Raw genomic sequence first — 23358 nt, forward strand, 5'->3', positions numbered from 1 at the left:
TAGGGTAGAGTGGGGCAGATAGATGGTCCCACAGAGAGGTGGACTTCATATAGTCCACCAAGAAATTAAACCCTAGGGCTTCACAGAACATAGAAATCACTAAAATGCATTCTAAATACCAATGAACACTGCTCATCTGCTGCCAGGGCTATCATGTGCAGTACTAACCAATTTATAAGTCACAGAATCTTTCCTTCTACCTATGCGAAGGAATAGAGTATAGGTAGTCAAATGCATAAGCTCTGATGTCACACTGCATTGTTCAAATTTCACCTCTGATTTGCTAGTGACTTTGGGCAAGGTACTTAGCCTTCTTCACCTTCAGTTACATCAATATTGTCTCTTATCTTAAAAGTTTCTGATGAGGATTAAATGGCTATACATCCCTAATGCATTTCCTGGCAAGTTATAAGCTCTCAATAAAACTGAGGTAAAGTCTTATAGGATCAAGAGGTTCTGAGGGACACTAAATAACAATGTTCTGGAATTTTGTGTCATTAGTTCATAAAATAAAATATTTTATTCCATATGCTTTTAACATCAAGATTTCGGTATGGGATGGTGGGTAAAGGATATCACTGCATGGAATAAAGGAACTTAGGATTCCTATAGGTACTAATCAACGCTACTGAGGAGATAAGTATGAGCACGATAAGAAGGTGGTACAGGCACTGGAAGCCAGGGAAGGAGGGTGGCCAGAAAGGCTGACGGGGGAACATTATATTTCCATTACTGAGAACCAGCAGCAGTGAGTCTTTTGAAACTTCCCTTAAAATGTTTAGCAAACACCATATAGTATAGATAGAGTTATAATAGCATAACGGTTGATTATTCTTTACCAACAGAATGCTGGAAATTTAAAGGAACACCATTATGGTTGCCTGATGACTGACTCTCTTGTATTGATTTAATGCTCAGAAAGAGCATTTAAGAGCTGGCTAAAATGTGTCAAGCACCACTAAGTACATTATTATCAGAATATTTGTTTTCTACTGACTTGTGTTATCTTTTCTTACTTGTCATGAAACAATAGCTAAGTGTTTAGATACTGAGCATATAGACAGAAAAATGACTATGTTCAAAAAATATGTTTGGAAGTACTGTTATTTAATTAATTGCTTTAAGATTTGTAAATATTTTTAAAGATTAAAATGTACATTTTACTGATTATAGATTGTTCTCAAGAATTTTGCTATACAGAATTACTGATCCCTAGAATTTTGGGGCTGAAGACATTTTATGCTGGAATAAGTGAATACTTTATTTAGAATTTAATATTTTGCCGTTTTTATGTTACAGTTGATTAAAATTTTATTATGTGGTTGCATACTTTCCAAATAAAAGAAGTTTGTTCTATTCCCCCCAAATAGGAGATCTAAAAAACTACAGTAACTTATCACAAAATAAGATATACTTTTATTCAATATCCATCAGTAGACTTCTCATGGAATTTAAATTTCTGAACCAAGAGATTAACCTTTATGGAATTGAAGAAAACTGAGTAATTTGCATAATAATGGATTTCCCAGAGCTCCTGACTCACAATGCTCATGACTATCACAGTCTGAGGTTGAACGTGTGATATTTGATATTCCTTTCAGATTTGGGGGCTTAAACAATTCTCAGCCAAGAAAGTGTCCTATTCTTTATCTATGAATCAGTGTAAAATTCAGTCATGCTAAAGGAAGGATACATTAGAAAATCTTGCTCTCTAAAAGTGTTCGTCAGTGAAAAACAAAGTAATCAGTTGTTCATGGAAATATGCAATATTTTGTCATGGTTCCTAATCTCAAAAAGTTAATAGATAATGTTGTATCGGATAAACACATGGAGGAAATTCGAGTACCTGAATTTCATATTGAGTAAAATAATATTAACACTGTCTTTCAGGTAGAATGAGTTTAATAAGGATAGTCCTTTTGGAACCTCAAGGTAAATTGTGACTAATAAATGATAAACATCAAGTTATGTGTTTTGCTTTTTTGAAGAAATTGAGAACACATATATGTAATATATACACACTATATAAAAACATGTATTATATATGTATGCATACACACACAGAGATAGAGTTAGAGAGAGAGATGAATTATCTAATATTCAATAGTTTGGGGCTAATAAATGAAGAAGCTATTCAGTTCACTATCTCATGCCTAAAGTTCATGATCAACATTTTGGAGGAGACGCAAAGGACTCTGGAATTTTTGTCATCATGGCACGTACTGACTAAGAAATACAAGTTGTAAGTATTTGCCTTTGGGTTAAACTTGAAACTCACTTTGAAACTTTCTTCTTTTTTCCTGGAACTGTATCTGAATGGACACTGAACCAGTTGAGCCATTCTATGTCAAATTATTGGCCTTCGTCCCTCATTCATTTCTTAGCATTCATTTCTCAATTGTGCAGAGGGCTGGAAAGTGTTTCAACTCTATGAGTGGATTAATTGACTGAATCATTACCGAAAACGTTTAGCATCTATTTGCTATGGTATACATAATGCATTCTGAAAGTATATTATGGAATTTACCCATATTTTTAAAATGATTCTGATCAATACTGAATGATAAATTGAATATTGAATTCTATGATTATAATAGGCTAACATTTGTCTTTCACGTAAATAACTGGTGGTACATTTCTTTAACACACCCCAACACAGAGTACTGTCTCAGCTGAACTCCCGTATGACTTATTGTCTATGACATATGTACACCCTTTAGTGCTTTGCTCTGTAGCTATAGGTGTGTGCATCTCATATGTCTTTTAAGATTATAAGCCTCTGGAGTACAAGACTGAGATTATATACAGCTTTATGTTTTTTAATGTTTCTAAATAACCCACACCATATCTTGAACAAGATAGGAGCTTAAAAAACATTTCCCCATAAATGAAACAAAAAAGAAAAATGATAATTTGCTATTGGATTTATTCTAAATGTTCAAATATGATAAAAATGCATTTGCCTTTAAATTAAAACAAGAGGAAAATAAAGTCAATTGCAAATTCCTGTTCAAATGAAAATATTTTAATTCTAATATAAACCCCAGAATACTTTAAATCTTATGTGCTAACAGTAAACTAATAGGAAGTAAAATACTCAAATTTCCTTTAAGAATTGAAGGGTTGTTGTATATATTTAAGTTAGAATTTGATTTTGAAAATTATATCTCGTATTTTCTCATTACTGAATTAAGTATAAAAGACCATTTCTAGGATAGGTGCTGTTTGAAGGTTTGATAATAGATTCTGGGATCCAAACCAAAGCATTGCTCAATATGGGCATAGCTCAATCACTGTTCAAAGGCATTGGGATTCTCTGGTGGGTCATACCTTACGAGTAAGTCACAGAAAGGACAAGTTAAAGTGTATGCATTGCAGGACATTGTGGCTCAAGTCCTTAGTCCCAGATACTTTGGAAGCTGAAGTAGGAGAAGCCCTTGAGCCCAGGAATTCTAAGCCAGTTCGGATAACATAGAGAGACCCTCCTCCTAAAAAATGTTTAAAAGCATGCATGTTTTCTTAGAGTAGTGATGGAGGTTTACAATGAACAGAATTAGAATTAACTATACTTGATACCACACTATTGCAAGGCAAATGTAAACAGATAAGTTACTTATTTGTTTATACGAAGATAATTTTCTATGAGGACATTAATTCTAATGAAATCTTGAATCCTAAGGGAAGAGGCTTTTAATCTCTTTTGGTGCTCAGAAACTTTTGAGAATTTAAGGAAAGTTTAGTACTTTATTTCCATAAAATACTAAATACCAAAATGCATTTTGCAAATAATTTTAGGGAATTCTTGGACTCTCTAAAGCTCTTCCATTGGTGTGAGCTAAAGACTGCTTTTCCTATATGGCACCACCAGAACTGGTAAGGTAAGTCAGACAACAAATATGCTTCTGGTCTAAAACTAAGTTAATCTTTAGTTCTTTTCATCCAGGCCAAGCTCCTAATCATATTATCACGTCTCACCAGGATAGTAGTGAGATGAAATAAGGAACATCAATGCCAAGAAAAGAGAAGGCTTCTTCCCAATGTCTAGAGCAGAGCTAGCCTAAAACTCCCCTTGTAGGTTTTCCTAGGTGATTATGACAATAGAGAGGGACAGAGGAGGTCAGATAACTCTATGTGTTCCAGAAGACAGAATTACTCCAAACAAGTAGGACAGAAAACAAGAGAAATGCAAACAAATTACTTTAAAAGGCCATCTGACATGGTGGCTGCATTTTTAACCTCTGTCATGAAATAAAATATTTCAACTTTAACATCTTGACACTGATTCATATCAGTGCTTTTCCTTTTCCCGAGTGGCCTACAGAAGGTGAGAACACATTCCCCTGTTTCAATTACTGGCCCTTTAGGGGATGTTTGTTTTCACAGAATTTTTTTTTTTTTTTTTTTTTTTTTTTTTTTTTCAAGAAAACTACAGCTGAAATGGAGGAAAGAAAAGGGGAAAAAAGAAAAGACTAGACAATTTTTTCCAATTCTAGTCTGCAAAGGGATCCTACTAATGTGACCCAGTCCCAGAAATTCTAATTTTGCATTTCTAGGAGAGAGCTCGGGATCTATGCTATTAATCAACAGTCCTTTGTAAATTTCATTCTAATGATACATGGACAATATTTTGAGAAACACTGAGCTATGGTGTACTGGCCAGGAAGAGTAGATCTGTTAAAAGCAATCAAACACGTGCATGTGGATGTGGATGTGCATGTGTGAGTGAGTGTGCATGTGTATATGTGTATGTGTATGTGTATATGCATGTGTGTGTGTGTGTGTGCATGTGTATTTGTATGTATATGTGCATGTGTATGTGCATATGTATGTGTATGTGCATGTATATGTGTACATGTGGTGTGTTTAGGGAGCAAGTGTTCAAGGTTTTGTTCTAAGGTGAGATGGCAGGCGGAGCAAGAATGTAATGGACTCAATTAATAAACAAATTATACAGATTATTACAAAGAAAAAAGATACAATGAAAGAAAGATTATTAGATTAGTGTAAGAAGATCTGAAGCACTGGGAGATAATTTCTAATGTTAAATTGGGAGGTTGGGGATAAGCCTCACTGAGGGGTGACATTTTAGCAAAGACTTGAAGAAGGTAAGGAAATTGACCATGATACTGTTTGGGGAAAGCCTCATGTGAGCTCTCAGGGTAAGTTCAATTGGTGTGGGACTGCAGTGAAGAACATGAGAGGGAAAGCAAATAATTATCTGGAGTCAGGACATGTAGTCTTGTGGACTGTTATAAAGACCTTGTTGTTTACTCTGAGGCAAATGGAAAGTCATCGGAGGATTTTGAGAGAAGAGTTACATCATCTTACTGATATTGTTAAGAAGTCATTCTGGGGATAATTGACTATGGTTGGGGGTATAGGGTAGTAGAAATGTGAGAGTTATTCAGGAGAAAGATGACCAGTGTTGATGGTAAGAATTAGTACAAATCTGAATATGAATATATTGTTAAGAACCCCCCAAAAAATTATTGATTGAGATAATGTGAGATAAGGTAGTATGATAGAGAAGAATAAAAACTCCAAAAGTTTGACCTTGGCTACATGAAAGGACAGAGTTGCCATCAACTAACGTGAGGACAATTTTAGGGGAGAAGACCATGAAACTCTTAGCTTTCTCCTATTCCCAGCAACAGAATATAGTAAGCTCAATGTCATACATATAGATTTACTTCCTTGACCCACTATATACCAGCTATTTGAACAACTCATTGGATTCTCGTTTCTGTATTCTTAAAGTGAAGTAACAACATCACACTGAACAGGCAAAGGCTGGGAACATTCCTCTTGAGAACTAGAACAAGACAAGGATGCTCACTCTCACCACTCCTGTTCAACAATACTTGAAATCCATGCAGAGCAATCAGGCAAGAGAAAGAAATACAAGGCATCCAAATAGGAAGAGAGACAGTGTTATCTCTCTTCACTGATGATATGATGATAAATCTTCCAAATATTTATCATATCAATAAAACGTTTGGAGTTTTTATTCTTCTCTATCATACTACTTTATCTCACATTATCTCAATAATTTGGGGGGGGTTTCTTCACAATATATTCAGATTTGTCCTAATTCTTACCACCAACACTGGTCAATATTTATCATATTTGGAATAAATATTCCAAAACATTTCTGGAACTGATAAATGACTTCAGTAAAGTTTCAGGATACAAAGTCAACGTATAAAAATCCACAGCATTTTTATACACCAATAGTGTTCAAGCTGAGAGCGAAATCAAGAATGTATTCCTATTTATGAGAGCAACACAAGAAATCATACATGACACAAACAAAAGGAAAAACATTCCATGCTTATGGATTGGAAGAATCAATATTAATATGGACATACTACCCAAAGCAATCTACAGATTCAATGGTATTCCTATCAAACTACCAACATCATTTTTCACAGAATCAGAAAAAACTATTCTAGCATTCATATGGAACCAAAAAGGAGTCAAATAGGTCTAATATGAAGAATTTATAAATACTTAAACAATTAAATAAGTAAACAACAAACAACTCAATAAAAAGTAGGCAAAGGACACGAACAGACACTTCACAAAAGAAGACATACATGCAACCAACAAACATGAAAAAATGCTCAACATCATTAGTCATCAGAGAAATGCAAATCAAAACCATAATGTGGTACCATCTCACACCAGCCAGAATGGCAATGATTAAAAAGTCAAAAAAAAAAAGACAGATGCTGGCGAGGCTGCAGAGAAACAGGATGGGAATGTAAATTAGTTTGGCTACTATGGAAAGCAGTTTGGAGATTTCTCAAAGAAGTTAAAATAGAACTATAATTCAACCCAGCAATTCCATTATGAGGTTATATCCAAAAGAAAATAAATAATTTTACCAAAATGACATGCACGTATGTGTTCATCACATCACTATTCACAATAGCAAAGACATGGAATCAACCTAGGTGTCCATCAACAATGAATTGGATAAATAAAATATGATACAGATACATCGTGGAATACTTTGCAGCCGTTAAAAAGAATTAAATCATGTACTTTGCAGCAACATGAATGCAGCTGGAGGCCATTATTTTAAGCAAAATAACTCAGGAACAGAAAACCAAATACTGCATGTTCGCACTTATAAGTGGGAGCTAAACTTTGGGTACTTATGAATGTAAAGATGGTGACAGTAGACACTGGGTACTACTAGATGGGGAAGGGAGGAAGGGAAGCAAGGGTTGAAACACCAACTGTTGGGTACTAGGCTCATTCTGTGTGTGATGGCATCACTCATATCCCAAACCTCCATATCATGAAATATACCCATGTAACAAATGTGCCCTCTAAATCTAAAATAAAACTTGAAATTTTTAATAACAATTCTAAACATAAATAAGTTAATTAAATAACATCCATCTTGTCTGCCTTGTAGGTTGTTTTGTGAGAAACAATAGTGATAATGAATGTGAAAATATTTTAGTGTGCTCTATTAGAAAGTTTGAAGATTTCATAATTTTAATTAGACAATAGTTCCAAATTATGATTTTTTAACTTAATTGTAGAAGTACAATAAAATATAATGAAATCATTTATTTTATACCTAAAATGTGCCAGGCATTGCGTAAGACAATTTGAATATACTGTTTCTAATTCTCACAGCAACTCTCAGATAACTTTACAGATGCGGAAATAAAGTTCAGAGAATTTAAGTAAATTCCCAAGTTCATGCAGGTAATAAACAGTTTAACCATAATTTAAATTCACTCTTTCTGCTACAACATACAGCCTTACTAGTAGATAGAAATTATCAACTAAATCTTATACATTGTGGTCCTGTTTTCTTTTTACAAATTTTACAAGCCTTATTACTGTGGCAAGAGAACAGCAGCAGCTAAGCTGGGAGCAAATAACCCAGCAGAAACAGAGCCAAAACTTGATTGTAAAACAAGGCACATTTAAATATTTTTGGTCTAGGAACAATGAGAAAGGGCTAGCTGAGATTAGTAAGGCGATTTCATGCATAGACCCTGAGATTACTTTTCCTGTTAACTGAGGGAATCCCATGTGTTTAAGGGCTTTTCCTAAAGTATAAAGACTTCATAATCCTACTTAATTCATGCAGTGAAATGCCATTATGTACTGCTTTAGAATTTTCTTCTGCTAAAATGAATGGCACTTACAAAAGGCATATTTTTATTCATTTGATGAACTGTCAAAGAAATGTAGGCTATATAATTTTATAAAACCAGTGGTCGGGGTGGGGAGTTAGGTCACTTTAAGGATTTTTTTTGGTTGGTTTAAATTTTATTTAATAACTGAGTAGAATCTGTTTTGTTTTTGTTATACAATTTGTCTTGTTATAGCATTTTCTACAACTCTTCTCTCTTCTCTTTGAAAACTGTACTTGTTTTTGAACAGGAAAGCAAAGAGAAAATATTGTGCCTTTTAAATAATCCATGCAGTTCGTAACTTTTCCTCTGGCCTGTAAATTATTATCAGTGCATGAAGTGAAGTTGGATTTGAAACTACTGCTTTGATCTGATGTTTTGATATTTTTCTTATTAAACCAAACAAAATGAAGTAAATTATTAATATCTCTTTTTTCTTCCTACACAAAACTAGTCATTATTTACTCTTGTGTGTTTTACTTGCTCATCTTAAAGATTTGTATTCCCTATTTCATCATGCCACAAACCTACTTCAGAGTCATTAGTCTGCTCTTCATTGGAACGAAACAAAATCCTTTAACGTATTTTTTCAAGGGCTATAGATTGTATGGGAAGATAAAATATATTCCTACTTCTAAATAACCTTGCTCATGGGAATACACCCTAAGAGACAGTGATTCCTAAAATCATCTTGAGATAGGTACACAATCATAGATATTCAATGCATAAAGAATAATTCATAGCATTACACAGAATCCCTTCCTTACTTTCTAGCTCAATTACTCTTCTTTGTTAGGTAGTCCCATTTATTTTTATTCTTCCTATGATTATTAATTTCATGAAAATATTAAAAATTTCAAATTCGTTGGGTTATTTCATCTTTATGACAACCATATGTTATTGGCACAGAAAATATTAATATAATTCTTCCAACTTGTTGACCAATAAACTGAAGCCAAAGCAACTCATCTACTTAATTTTAAATGGCTACTGTGTAGCCTTTGGTGTTGCATCAGGTCTTCTGCATTATCTGTTGTTCTCTTTGGGAAGTGATCTATGGCAGCACCTGATCTTTTCTAATTCCGCGTGTCTTGCTGGGCATCAACAGGCTTCCACCCTGAGCTCATTATTAATGCCGGTTGTGTCTCATTGGGCTGGTTCCACCCTTAACTTGATGATCTGGAGTGGCTCCTAGAGCCATCTGTTGAGCCCCAGTGCAACCAGGAGACCTTGAGTTCAGTTTGGGGTCTCATCTCTGATTTTTGATAACCTCTTCCTGTGTATTCTGTTAAGTCCCATGTTCCATTTTAGGTACATATAATTAAAATAATCCAGTAAAAATCTGATCCTACACAAGAGCTGAAACTCAGGGATAAACTGTGGAATTAAAATTTCTGCAAATCCATTTTCATTATTGACATATTTAATTTTGGCAAATGGACCAAAACAAATTTGATGGCATAACTATATTTGTGTTATATGTATTTTACATTAAATTATAATAATAAAACGTATGTCCAGAAAAGAATAAGCATCTTAGTATGATCAACTACTTCCAGATTAATATTAACATTAATTTGCTACTCATTAATTCATATTTTATCTGCTAGTTCTTGTGAGAAAATATTCACTGACAGTTAATTTTTTAAAAATTAGATTTATGGGATAAAATGCCAATGGAATAAACTGAGAGACTTCTATTCCTTAAATTTATTTTCAACTAATAAAACCTAACAAAACCCAAACGTTTCTGTGCAAGTCTTTTGAGGACATGTGTTTTCATTTCTCTTGGACAAATGCCTAGGAGTGGAACTGCGGGATTATAGGGTAGTTTTTAAATTTATTTGTTTGCTGTTAAACAGGAAACTGACAAGCCTTTGTCCAAAATGGTTGTGCTATTTTACTTACACTCCCACTAATTATATAAGAGAATTTGGTTGCATTTTCCTGATATTTAATGATGTTGAGCACATGGTCTTGTGCTTATTGGGCAACCTTCTTTTGTGAGACGTCTCCTCAGTTCTTTGTCCATGTTTCAGTTAGACTGTTCTTTATATTTTTGAGTTTTATGAGTTCACTCTACACCTTGGATATGTCCTTTGTCAAATGTATGTTTTGCAAATATGTTCTATTCCGTAGCTTGCCAGTTGACTTTCCTAATAGTGTCTTTTGATAAGTTTTCTCTTTTTTTGTAAGGCTGTCTCTTTCTGCATCCTATCAAGAAATCTTTTCCAACCCCAGATGGCAAAGATTTTGTCCTATGTTTTCTTCTAGAGACTTTATGGTTTTTGCTTTTATGTTTATAACCCACCTTAAAGTAATTCCCCTAGTTACCCTAGTTTGTCAACACAGTTACAGGTGTTTCTGAGTCATAGCCCAGATTTGAAACTCACTGGTTTTAAATACGAATTTAGGAACAAGTATCTTTAACTTTCCTCACTTACTTTCTCCTACCACTTCCTCTGAGTAAGTTATTACATTATGGAATTGGTTCATATAACCTTTGGGATCCCTCACAATATTAACAAAACCAACACCTGCTTCCTATCCCCTCAGCTTAGAGGGCAAGCGAGTATGTTTGCCAAGCATCACAAAGACCTATAGGCTCAAGGTTAACTTTCAGGGTAGTCAGCTGACTACATGGGCATCTATAAGCTATGATCTGAATGGGCAAGGAACCCTTGGATTTGACATGTGTAATGGCCTTGGTCAGTCACTGACTTATTGTGTGATTCTGATCAAGCCTCTTCCTCTCTCTGGATCTTAATTTTCAAATGCATGAAAAGAGGGTCATGAAACAGACCAGCTTTGAAATTCCATATTCCCTTCATACCTATGATTTTTAATATCCCACCATCAAAAATGAACATCTTTGGGTCCTGAAGGGGTCTCAAGGAACTTTAAGAGTTTCATATTACGTTGGGATGGTAACATCTTAAATTTTTTTTTTTTTTTAGCGGGGGGGAGAGAGAGTCTTGCTCTGTCGCCCAGGCTGGAGTACAGTGGCGCGATCTGGGCTCACTGCAAACTCCACCTCCCGGGTTCACGCCATTCTCCTGCCTCAGCCTCCAGAGTAGCTGGGACTACAGGCACCCGCCACCGCGCTCGGCTAATTTTTTGTGTTTTTAGTAGAGATGGGGTCTCACCGTGTTAGCCAGGATGGTCTCGATCTCCTGACATCGTGATGCGCCCACCTCGGACTCCCAAAGTGCTGGGATTACAGGCCTGAGCCACTGTGCCTGGCCGGTAACATCTTAAATCTTATCAGCAAACAGATAAATTGGGATGTGCTGACAATTGCCTAAGAATGAGGTCGTGTAAATGACAGATGGTGTAAGAACTGGGAAGGAAAGGGAGGCTGGGTTGTAAGACTGAATAGTATTCCATTGTGTGTATATAACAAATTTTCTTTATCTGTTCATTCGTTGATGGACACTTAAGTGGATTCAGTATCTTGGCTATTGTGAATAGTGCTGCAATAAACATCAGGGCACAAGGATCCCTTTGATATACTGACTTTTATTTTGAATAGACGCCAAGTAGTGGTATTGTGAGATCATGTGGTGGTTCTATTTTTAATCTTTTGAGGAATCTCTGTATTGTTTTTCACAATGGCTATTCTAATTTACATTTCCACCAACAGTGTACAAGGGGTCCCTTTTCTTCACATCCTCAACACTTGTTATCTTTTGTCTTTTTGATAATGTGATAATTTTTGATAATGTGATAATTTACATTTCCACCAACATGTGTGAGGTGACATCTCATTGTGGTTTCAATTTGCATTTCCCTGATGATTAGTGATGCTGAGCATTTTGTTATATATCTGTTGGCCATTTCTAAGTCTTCTTTTTTTTAATTATACTTTAAGTTCTGGAATACATGTGCAGAACGTGCAGGTTTGTTACATAGGTATACATGTGCCATGGTGGTTTGCTGCACCCATTAACCCGTCACCTAGGTTTTAAGCTCTGCATGCATTAGGTATTCGTCCTAATGTTATCCCTCCCCTTGCCCCCCACCCCTCACCAGGCCCCGGTGTGTCATGTTCCCTAAGTCATCTTTTGCTGTCCAGGTCCTGGCCTGGCATTGTAGGAGCCTGGCCACTCAGTCTACAAGTGCTAACCAGGAACCTGGGCCATGAGGGCCTGACTGGCTCTGGGTTTCACCAGTGAGCCTAGTGTTATGGTCTGACCAAAACTGAGTGCTCACTTCCCTCCTCCTTCCTGCAAAGTAGATATTTCTCTGTGTACTGTGCTAGGTAGGTTGGAGAGGGCTAATGTGTGTAATGTGCAACTGTCCTTCCTACCCTCTTCAGTGTGTCTTTTCTTATTCCTGTGTTATACTCAGGTGCTGTAATCTCTTATTTGGTTTCATAGCACTGTGAAGGTATTGTTGCACATGCATAGTTGTTCAAATTGATGTTTCTGTATTGAGAGGAGCGCTGACAAGTCCTATTATGCCATCTTGTGCCATCTCGCTGATGTCACTACTTTACCTATTTTTTGATGATGCAAAGAGTAGAGAGAATAGTCTTAGTTTCATGAAATAAATGATAAGAGTTGAAGATGAACTAGAATATCTACATGAGGCAGGTATGCAGGTGAAGAGAGGGTTTGATGTTTTGGGGTGTTATTAGGCAAGAAGGTACAGCCCAAGAGTGCACAATGGTGAGACAGAATAGTGTTGTAAACAGAATGGGATGCTTCCACAGACTGTGGGGATATTAGGTAATCAAAAAGACCATTTTTAATATATGTTGCTATGAAACATCTGCTTGGTGAAATGTAAATAAAGGGTACAATTGCATTTGGGGAGTTATAATTCTTTAAATTTGATACTGATTTCAGACTGTATCATACGGGTCATGGCTTCAGAAGTATTATATTATATTATTCTATCATATTGTATTTATTATATATTTCAAGGTAATAGTGAAAGGAATAGTCATGATTCACTGCTCTGGAAATGGAACTTGGCTGGAGCATTGTGAGACTATATTCAACTTTCTTGTGAGAAACATAGACTAGCCACTATGACAAATGAGAGTGTGAGAACATGGAGTATCCTCTTTTGACTCAAGAGCTGAACACTGTCACCATTAGTCTATAAGCAAAGAGTAGTTTGCATTAGACATAGAGAATAGAAAACACAATTTATTTCTAATTGTGTTAGAACAAGAAGGTAGGAAGGTAACTTCCATGGATGCTCTCGAAGTATTTTTAGAGATGGAGTTCCATGGAAGGAAATAAATGAGTCCCTAAACATAAATCAATGAAATTAGTGATACTGCTTGAAAATGTCTAGGGTATTGATTTAGACTTTTTATTTTTCTACTCTGTATCTTATAACAAGGAAAATAAAACACAACAACAATAATCTGAAGTTAATGAAGAGCTTACTAAAATAGCAGCGTATCTTAAAAAAGTAGGTGAGGGAATATTTGAAAAACTGGAGTGCACTGTAAACAGCAGGCCCATATGGCATGCACAGTAGGGTATTAAAGAGAACCAGCTTGTGAACTTACCAATCTAAGCTGCTTCAGTCAGTAATAAATCATGGACATCTGAGTGGGAGGATCCCAGTCCTTTTCATGGAGAAATAAAAATCATATAACCTACCAAAAATGAATGAAAAAATCACAATGAACTTTCTCAGGGAACTAGATACATAATTAAAAGTATTTTCTGCAAACTCATGGAAAGCTAATATATTGTAAATCTTATAAGCAGAAGCACTTAAAAATCAAATTATATAAATTTTATCATTTGCTTTTCCCAAAATGAAATAGTCTTTCTGAAACTACACTTGTAGTCAGATTTATAGCCATACAATTATAATAAAGCAGTAAGGATAAGATAAGGACCTCAATGAACATAACTGGGAGAATTTCATTCAATAGGTTTTGCCAGACATCTTGAAAGTACTTGAATATTATCTAGAAAACATTTCTTCAGTAGCTAAAGAATGGGTCAAGGATCTTGACTAATACCAATAGCAATATACTTAGTGTACTTTATCGATACGTTTACTTTATATAAAAATGTTTGTTTCACAAAGATTTGATGCATATGTCATGGGAAAAATAATATAGCTAGATCTTCCTGACAACATGGTGTAGTAAATATGTTTTGTAATAGAAGAAATTTTATTTCTCAGAGGAGATGTATTGAAACCCTCATTTCTTCCCTTTCTCCCTACAGACTTTACTCTTCTATTTATGTTGGAGTGTGAACTGTGGTTCTTGATGAATGAGTGTGTCCACTTTGCTCTGAATAATAATTTTTAACAAGAGACATGTATGGGGTGCAGGCGGGTGGTAGAGCAGGGTGGAAGGCCCTGTCACATACAGACAAACGCATATAAAATCTTTGAGTAGAAGAAACAAAGAGCTACAAATAAGAAAATTATCTTTCTTTCATTTCCGTGGTAACACTGTAGTTAACTAATACGAGAGAAATAATGCCAACCACAAAAATCTATCAAATGCTCACCGTGTTACATGGTCCTCTGTCCTCCAGATACATTATTATATTTATAAACAACCCTGCAGTCTATTCCATTTGACATATAAGGACACCGAATTCAGAGGAACTTTAGTGCTTTAGGGTAGGCCAACTCTAGTTATAAAGAGCTCCAAAGTAAGCTACTACTGTGGTTTCTCCACCTTAAAATAAAGCAGATAATAAAGACGTTCACAAGTGACTAAACAAATGCTGCTCTCTCCTCTGACTGATCAAATAATGTGCATTTTCCTCAACAGCAGGGCAGAGGGTCGGTTTCCCCCTCTTTGGTATTTCAAAGGCTTTGAGAGACTAAATTCTACACCATTAGAGATATATTTTCAGCTTGAAAAGAAACTACCATATTTAACAGAGTGAATTACATTAATTCATAACACCAAGAGGTGCCACAGAAGATGTCTTCTCCATAAAAGGAAACCGTAAAACATAATTGAATGAGATTAGGAGGGACATAGGCTTATTGTTTTTTAATTGAAACCTCCATGATAACTTTCCATGAAACAAAAAACTGTACTCATCTCTCAGTGTACATTACAAGTCTTCCACCTGCGGGGCTGTGGGGCTGTGGTAAGCTCTGTGAGGATCCAGGAAAGTAGAGAGAGTTTGAAATTTAAGTCCAATATATGGGGGGAAAAAAGAAGGAAGAAAAAAATAGGAAAAGCTTGTTTCTATTATGTTTTGGTTTTTGTAGGAGTAGAGTGCTTGCTTTTTATTTTATTACTTTATTTTTTTAGTCAAGGTCTCACCCTGTTCCCTGTTGCCTAGGCTCTGGAGTGCAGCACGCACTCATGGCTAACTGCAGCCTTCACCTCCTGGGCTCAAGCGATCCTCCTGCCTCAGCCTCCCACAGTGCTGGGATTCCAGGCATGAGCTACCATGCCTGACTGGAATAGAAGTTTTTGATTCAAGGTGACTAGCCTGCTCCTTGCTCAGGTCTCTTGAGCCATCTCATCTTCCTCAAATGTAAGGACTTCCTCACATATCATTCTCCCTTTCATGCCTGCTCTCCTCTCTCCCACTGGGGCCTCTGAGATAAACAGACTTAAGCAAACAACAACAACACAAACATCTCCTGGGAAAGAAATTCCTTCACTTGTTTTGTCTCACTGAAGCTAAAGCTCCTGCATGCCTAGTCTAGGACATCATATAATTTTTACAAAAATAAATAGCGTTAAATTCAAAGACTGTGTGCCATCTAGTATGCCATAAAAGACTGGCTAATTCATTGTTCTTATGCATTGTTTTGCATATTTATACATTTATTTTCTCATCATTTAATTTCTCCTTTGTGATCTTCTTATTTACCGTCTCCTAGTTGGAGAATGACTCTTGCTTCTCTTTCCAAGTCATCTGAGTTGCAATTAGATTAGCTCCTCTCTAGCAATAAATGAGTTAAAGAAGAATTTGGCAGAATCTAGGTAGCCACAGATGACTTCATAGTCTGTGTGATTTTGGGGGGTGAAAGGGAGAATACACAGCAACAATATAGAGATTTCTACTGCTTTCTAAATTACCTTCCTCTCCTATTGAACTTAGTCAGTGTGTCAGATGCTAAAGGCTCCATTGAGGCCAATGATATATTAAGCTGCAACAGCACTGTGTGCATACTCATGTCTGTAAAGACATCATCACTAATAATCCTTCATAAAGACTTAGGGGTAGGTCCCTATTCTCATTTGAGTTATTACTTTTTGTTGTAGTCTTTATTATGGCTGCTTTTAGTGGTACCAAGACCACCGCAGTGATGGCTGCCCACAAGTATCACATCTGTGGGAGTTACTTGTATTGGAGCTTACAGGTTTCATATGGTGAAGTCTCTCCTCTCCTCTCCTCTCCTCTCCTCTCCTCTCCTCTCCTCTCCTCTCTTCTCCTCCCCCCTCCCCTCCCCTTCTCTCTTGCTTCTCTTCTCTGTTCTCTTCTCTTCTCTTCTCTTCTCCTCTCCTCTCCTCTCCTCTCCTCTCCTCTCCTCTTCTCTTCTCCTCTCTTCTCTTCTCCTCTTCCTCTTCCTCTTCCTCTCTCTCTCATAACTGGGCACTGTGGCTCATGCCTATAATCTCAGCACTTTGGGAGGCCGAGGTGGGTGGATCACCTAAGATCAGGAGTTCGAGACCAGCCTGGTCAACATGGGGAACACCCCATCTCTACTAAAACTACAAAAATTTCCCAGCTGCTTGGGAGGTTGAGGCAAGAGAACCGCTTGAAGCCGGGAGGTGGAGCTTGCAGTCAGCAGAGATCACGCCATTGCACTCCAGGCTGGATGACAGAGGGAAAGTCTGTCTCCAAAAAAAAAAAAAAAAAAAAAGACAGGAATACACTCTGTCACTGGAGCTGTAGGGCAGTGGTGCGATCATAGCTCATTGCAGCCTCAACCTCCTGGGCTTAAGCTATCCTTCCTTCCACCTCAGCCTTTGCAGTCTCTGGAACTACAGACACACACCACTGTGCTTTATTTTTATATCAGTTTGAATGTTGGATCTTTAAAAAGATGAGGTAGATACATGAGAATTAGCTTATTTTGGCCAAGGGCTATACGTAATACACATGTTAATCAACTAAATGACTGTTAGTCAAAAATATATTTCCCTCACTTCTAGAGGATTCTAGGTCATGCTTGGCAGTGAGTCCTTCTCAAATTGGAGTTTGTATGAGTGTTGCAACTTCAGGCAGACTGAAGGAAATCAAAGAGACTCAAATTTGCCTTCCCAGAGTTGTTTCCTAAACCATCCTGAAGGTTCCATTTCCTCACCTTTGGAATAGTTTATCTGATGCCCTAAGAACAGAACAGGTATTAGTCACCATCTTTGTTCAATGGCTTAAGTTCTCTGTTCTTTTCTTTTAGAAATTAAAAGCCTATATTTATCAGAAAGCTGGCTCCAACGAGTGTTCTGAGGATTAGCTGGAAATATGATTTATCTTCGTGTTAGAAATGCCATTTTATTACAAAATATTAATATCACCAAGCAGATAAAATACAGAGTGAGGTTAAGAATCATGCTGTATGAATTTCCCATCTAAATGTTACTATCCTCTGAAGTGAATCAGAAGGTGCTTTAGTATTAATAAATATAATAGAATACAAATCTCAGTCTAAAATTAGACACGTCTATTTTGGATTAAATTTCTTAAGGTCCCTCAGATAAGCCATAATAATAAAGACAACAAAAAAGTGAGTTGATAGCTATTAGAAACATTTTTAGCTCCCATGTCACATTTAGCTAACAAATAATGTTTTTATGTTAAGAATATACAATTCAAACACTATACATGTATTATATTTTAGTCATATTTTCATTATTACACTTTGTTTTTACATGCTTATTCTTACCATAATTAAATTGAAAAACTCTAAAAGTTTACTGCTTCTGAGGAAGGTGGTGGTTACTGTAAACCAGTATTGTGTGCTGGTTACCAAGTTGTCTGAGTTTGGTAAGACAGAAGCCTACATACATTACAAGCTGCACGAAGCGGTTTCCTTACAGATAGGTAACAAGGGACACAGGAGCCTACCATTCATTGCCAGGCGGTCCAAGTCTCAGGAAACCGGCCCATGGCGGATGCAGTCTCCTCTGCGCATGCGGCACTCGCACTGCAACTGAAGGACCCGGAAAAGCAACCTGCCCCGAGTTTTGTATCATGCACGATACGACACTCTGGACTAAAATCACTGAAGGAAATCCTGTATCTGGGAGAGGGCACCGGGAGAGGGCATTAGAACAGAGAGTGAGCTCTTCTAGCCAGTTTCTCCTTATCTCAGGATGTGGGATTTTTAGAGTATTCTACAGTTATTCTTGAGAACTACAAGTGAGAAACTGGGGAGAGCTGGACCAGTCTGGGCCTACCTGGAGAACGATCCTGAAGTTACCACATTTGTGTTGAAATAATCAAAGATAAAGAGTTAAAAGATAATCTTTTCATCTGTGTCATGTGTAATTTTATTCAAAAGAGTTTGAGTAACATGAATACTAACATTAAATCTAATTTAGTTAAGCTTAAAAACTCATTGTTTTTATTCAAATATGAAGTTAAACTATGAACTTAGAATTATTGATATGGCAATGCTGGTTATAAACATCTATTTACAATTCAGTGAACTCGTATATTGAAATTAATAAGCTTCTTAATGTCCAAAAATGAAATTTTCAGAGGCAATTGTACATTGATAAGAGAGTCTTATTACTTCCCCAAATGCTGACACATGCAGTGATTTCAATATAAGTATGTAGTTGACAGGTGAAAATATTTGCCTATCTCACAAAAGGTTTCAAATTTTTGTTCCGTTTTAACCAATCAGTAGCATGTCATAGTGACTAAATCATTAAAACTCTAAGTCAGACTCATTTCAAACACAGGCTCTGCTCCTTACCAGGTCTGTGATGCTGGACAAGTTCCTTCTTCTGTCTAAGCTGTAGTTTCTCCATCTGTGACATGAGTATGATAATTCTTACCTCATAAGATGGTGTTAATGAATAAATTGTATAATTCCTACAAAGCATATTTCACTGTGTCTGGCAAATATTAATTACTCCTTGAATCTCAGTTATTATTATTATTACTGATTGTGGAAATCATCTCCTGTGCCCTGACGTTGAATAGTTTCTACATCCACCTTATCTGTATGCATTTTCTTATGGTAGATTAGAGATGGCTGCGAATTCTTTGATGCTCCTTCCATTGAGAGGTGGGGATTTGTTTCTTTCTTTCGAACTAGAAATGGTCTCTGTGACTGTTTAACCAACAGTGTATGACAAAAATAATGCCACATAAATTTCTGGGTTAACCTTAAGAGAACCAACTATTTCAGATACTTGCTCTTGAATGACTGAGTCACCATGTGAAAGAACTGACTGACTATTCTGAAGCCAACATACTCTGGAGAAGAGGAAGCAACCAAGTATGGAGGTCCATGAGGAAAGGAACAAGACTGTTGTCCATTATCCAATCTGTGTCCCCAGCTGACAGTGAGCAGCCACTTGCCTGCCATTTGATTAAGCTATTATGGAAGCTGATTTTCCAGGCCCAGTGGACCCTCCCCAGCTGAAGATAAACCAGCTTTATTGAACCACGCCCAGACTACAGAATCATGAGTACAAGAAATGATTGATATTGTTCTGGAGTGGCTTGTTATGCAACAATAGGTAACTGGAACGTTTGCTAACATGTTAAAGTTCACTCTTAAATCCCATGTCTTTGATAAAGCATTGGTCAAATATTTTAGCGCACTCTGATGCTCCCTTTTACTATATTCTTACAGCCTTTGTGATCTATACCACTCTTTTTGTTATTCACTCACAGATATACATATCATTTTAAAGTTTTCCTTTATGTAAACTATTTCCTTTAAGTATTGTGTAAGTTGTTTCCTTTGTGTAAGTATATTTAAGTATGTGTATATGTGTATATCCACATATATGTTCATATAAACACACACACACATATAAGTGTACACACATTCCTTCTTTTATAACTCTGGTAACACCTAGTGCATGACTTGGCCTTGGTACATATTCAAATAAATCTTGAATAATTAAATAGCATATGTAATTTGCTTTGCTCTTTCTAGTACTAGCAGTTCACTCTCAATCCCTTCCTGTTTTCTACATTATGTTGACATTTTTACATTAAATGATATTTTCAGAACACAAATATGAATAAGCTACCAGCCTTCCTTAAAACCCCAGGGTGTCTTCTCATTGGTTTGAAGCCATATGGAGGCTGTTTTCCACCATTCTGTGAGGCCAGGCATGGTGTGATGCCTGCCTATCCCGGCAGCCTCGTCATGGACTGAGTTCTGTGTTTGTATTCTGGTCTCAGGAGCCTCTGTCAGACCCTCATGGCTGGCTGTGCCTCCTCTCATTTGGGGGCTTTTGTGTGTGTCCTTCTCTTGGCTGAAGTGTTCTCTGTGCTCTGAACACCTTCTTTCTGTCTTTAATTGTCCTGAAGCTATTCAATCTTAAAGACACAAGTTATACCTCGTAGAGACTTTTCTGATTCCTCTACTGGGAAAGAATCCCTTTTTCCTGTGTCCTACCAATGATTTTTAGCTATACGGTAAATCTCATATGCCATTTATGATCATACACTTTTTCCACAAGTATATTAGAATTGTAGCAAAGCTAAAACAAAAGGCTCCTAATGAGTGAGGCATGGTGGACTTTCAGCCAGGAGAAAGGTTAAGGGTCACCAATTAGGAATATAACCCAGATGAGAAAATTTTAAAACAAACAAATCAATCAATTAAAAATTTTTAAAAAAATAAGTCAGTAACATTTGAGAGACATACTTGTGAGAGACTAGTTCTTAAAAGTATCACTCAGATAAAGCTTTTGTTCAACCCATTTTAACCATTAAATTTTAGCAGGATCCATGTCTGAGTAGCCTTTGTATAATTCACCAACTCAGTGATATTAACTCACTGCCTTCCACATAGAAATTATGTAAGTATGTAAGAAGACAAGGCTTTTTAGCTATTCCATGTAAGCAACAAGTCAGGTTTATATATTTGTTCTGAATTAGATAATAATCAGCCATCTTCACTTAAAAAAGCTGTTTTGTGCCTTTCCCAACCTGTCTCTCCAATTAACCTCTACTGAAACTTAATTCCTTATGTGACCATATTTTCTTTCTCTTTCTTTGCTTGTTGTTATTCTCCCTTTGGTTCTTAAGAATCATATTCACTTAGTATATCTGAACCTTTACATATCTACCTTTCATACTTGCTTTTCAGATTGTGCCTGCCCACCTCTAATTATGCACATATACTTTGGTTCCCGTAATCTTTTATTCTTTAAGACAGTAAAAGGTTTTATTCTGTGGTCCTCCTTAAATGAATTCTAACGTCACTCTCACTTTTTCTACTACTCAAGATTGGCGGGGCAGGTTCATTCTCTTTGCCAGGCTTCAGTTTCATCAAGTACCTCATTTGTCTTTTGAAGCCAAGCGTTGTTTTTACTAAAGTTTTCAGTAATAACAGGAACTATTTGTTTTTTTTCTTTATATCATGTACAACTTATTATAGTATGCTTTAATGCTTGAAAGCTGGTTATAAGTCTACCAAGTCTAGCCTCTCTCAAATTAACCTCTGTATGTGATGTTAAAACTTAAGTAATTCTTTGCAATTGATATAACAGTTTTAATCACCCACTCATGATGAATCCATAGAAAAACAGGAGAAGGTGGAACAATCTCGCCCAAGAGAATGTTACATTTTTTCAGGATCCTATATTTGAGGGATACAGTTATTGAATGATACTTCTTTGTGGTCTAAAGATCACAGAATCTTGCATATACCAGAGCCTCATTGTCTTTGGGCATGGAGTATGCTTTATTTGTCCATCTTCTTATTAACTGTGTGTATCCATCACAGCAAGGTGATACCATATCAGTTCCCTAAAGCATTACTTTAAAATAATTCTCAGAGCCTCTTTCCAAAACCAGGATGTTTGCTTTTTCCTTTCTCACACACATTAGCCAGTGTGAGCTCTGTGAGCATTAGGTTTTAGTTTCTATCTTTGAGATGAGTGAAATACCGTCATTACCAGACATGAAGGGAAAATCAGACATGAATTTTTCAAAGTTCAGTGTAAACAAAGTCCTACCTGATAGGAGTCACATTTCTATCCTATGAGACTATATCTACAACACTTCTATAAGAAAAAAAGGAGAAAAACAAGGAACCTCTTTCAGAATTGAAAATAGTTAAAATAGTTACATAATTATAAATCTTACAGATGTTTACAACACAACACTATTAACTTCAGGTCAATACATTTGTCAATTTGAATAACAAACAATGGACAACTTTCTAGGAAAAAAAAAACAAAAAACAAAAAACTTACCACAGCTAGCACAGTAAGAAACAGAACTAGAAATATTCCTTTGCCAACAAAGGTAATTTGTTGGGACACTACTGAGAGGAGGTTCCAGCTGGGCTTCCTGGGTCGAGTAGAGGCTTGGAAAGCTGTGAAACTCACTCCTTTCCTGCATCAGGACTTACTTTGGTCCTGGATGAATAATATTGAAGACATATGCTTAAAATATTCCTAACTTAAGAATTTGTGCATGTGTTTTCTTCCCCAAGAAAGCTATAAACAGCGAAACTTTTGCTGTAAGCTTCCCTGTGTCTTCACTTCCTCTCTCCCTTGCCCCTCCCCTGAAAACTAAAAGGAGTGTTAAAAGCCTGTTTTTCTGTGACCGACAGACCTTATCTATGTCCCAATTCCAATTCCCTGTAAACACAATTCGTAAAATCCTGTGAGATCCTGTCTCCTTTGCCATGCCACTGCAAGGTTATAAAGTAGATAAAACGTAAGTTACAATTCCAGTTTTCCTCAAGATCTAAGACACCTTAATTGTCTTTGTTTCTCACTCTGGTAACATCTTCCTGCCTCACGTATTTCCCACCTTAAAGAGTTAAAACGTGATCGAAAAATCTAACACTGGCTACCCGCTCAGGACCCCTTTCACGCTGTGGAAGCTTTGTACTGTCACTCTGCTCAATAAAGCCTCCAGGTTTTTTTTTCTCTCGGTCTGATCCGTGTCCCTCTCTCATCGCAAGCTGCCGCCACACCAAATCTTTGGCGTGGCTAAGGTAAGAACCTTTGGCGTTGCACTACCACTCTGTGTAAGTAGGGAGGGATGGGCTTCACTCTTCAAAGTAACTAACCTGTGAGGTA

At 36.5% G+C, this 23358-nt stretch overlaps 1 long non-coding RNA gene across 2 annotated transcripts in view; it reads right to left on the reverse strand.

Annotated features, from left to right (window-relative positions):
* Positions 1–18258, reverse strand: part of LOC108530552 (uncharacterized) — a 58192-nt gene extending 39934 nt beyond the window's left edge. For both annotated transcript variants that reach the window (XR_001885879.1, XR_001885878.1), the window contains exons 1-2: positions 18194–18258; positions 13690–13779 (exon numbers count right to left, since the gene is read on the reverse strand). This is a non-coding gene — a long non-coding RNA (uncharacterized LOC108530552). The remainder of the gene's footprint in view (positions 1–13689; positions 13780–18193) is intronic.
* Between the last annotated feature and the right edge of the window lie 5100 nt (positions 18259–23358).

This window comes from Rhinopithecus bieti, unplaced genomic scaffold (genome assembly GCF_001698545.2).
Source record: "Rhinopithecus bieti isolate Rb0 unplaced genomic scaffold, ASM169854v2 scaffold_6946, whole genome shotgun sequence".
Lineage (NCBI taxonomy): Eukaryota > Metazoa > Chordata > Mammalia > Primates > Cercopithecidae > Rhinopithecus > Rhinopithecus bieti.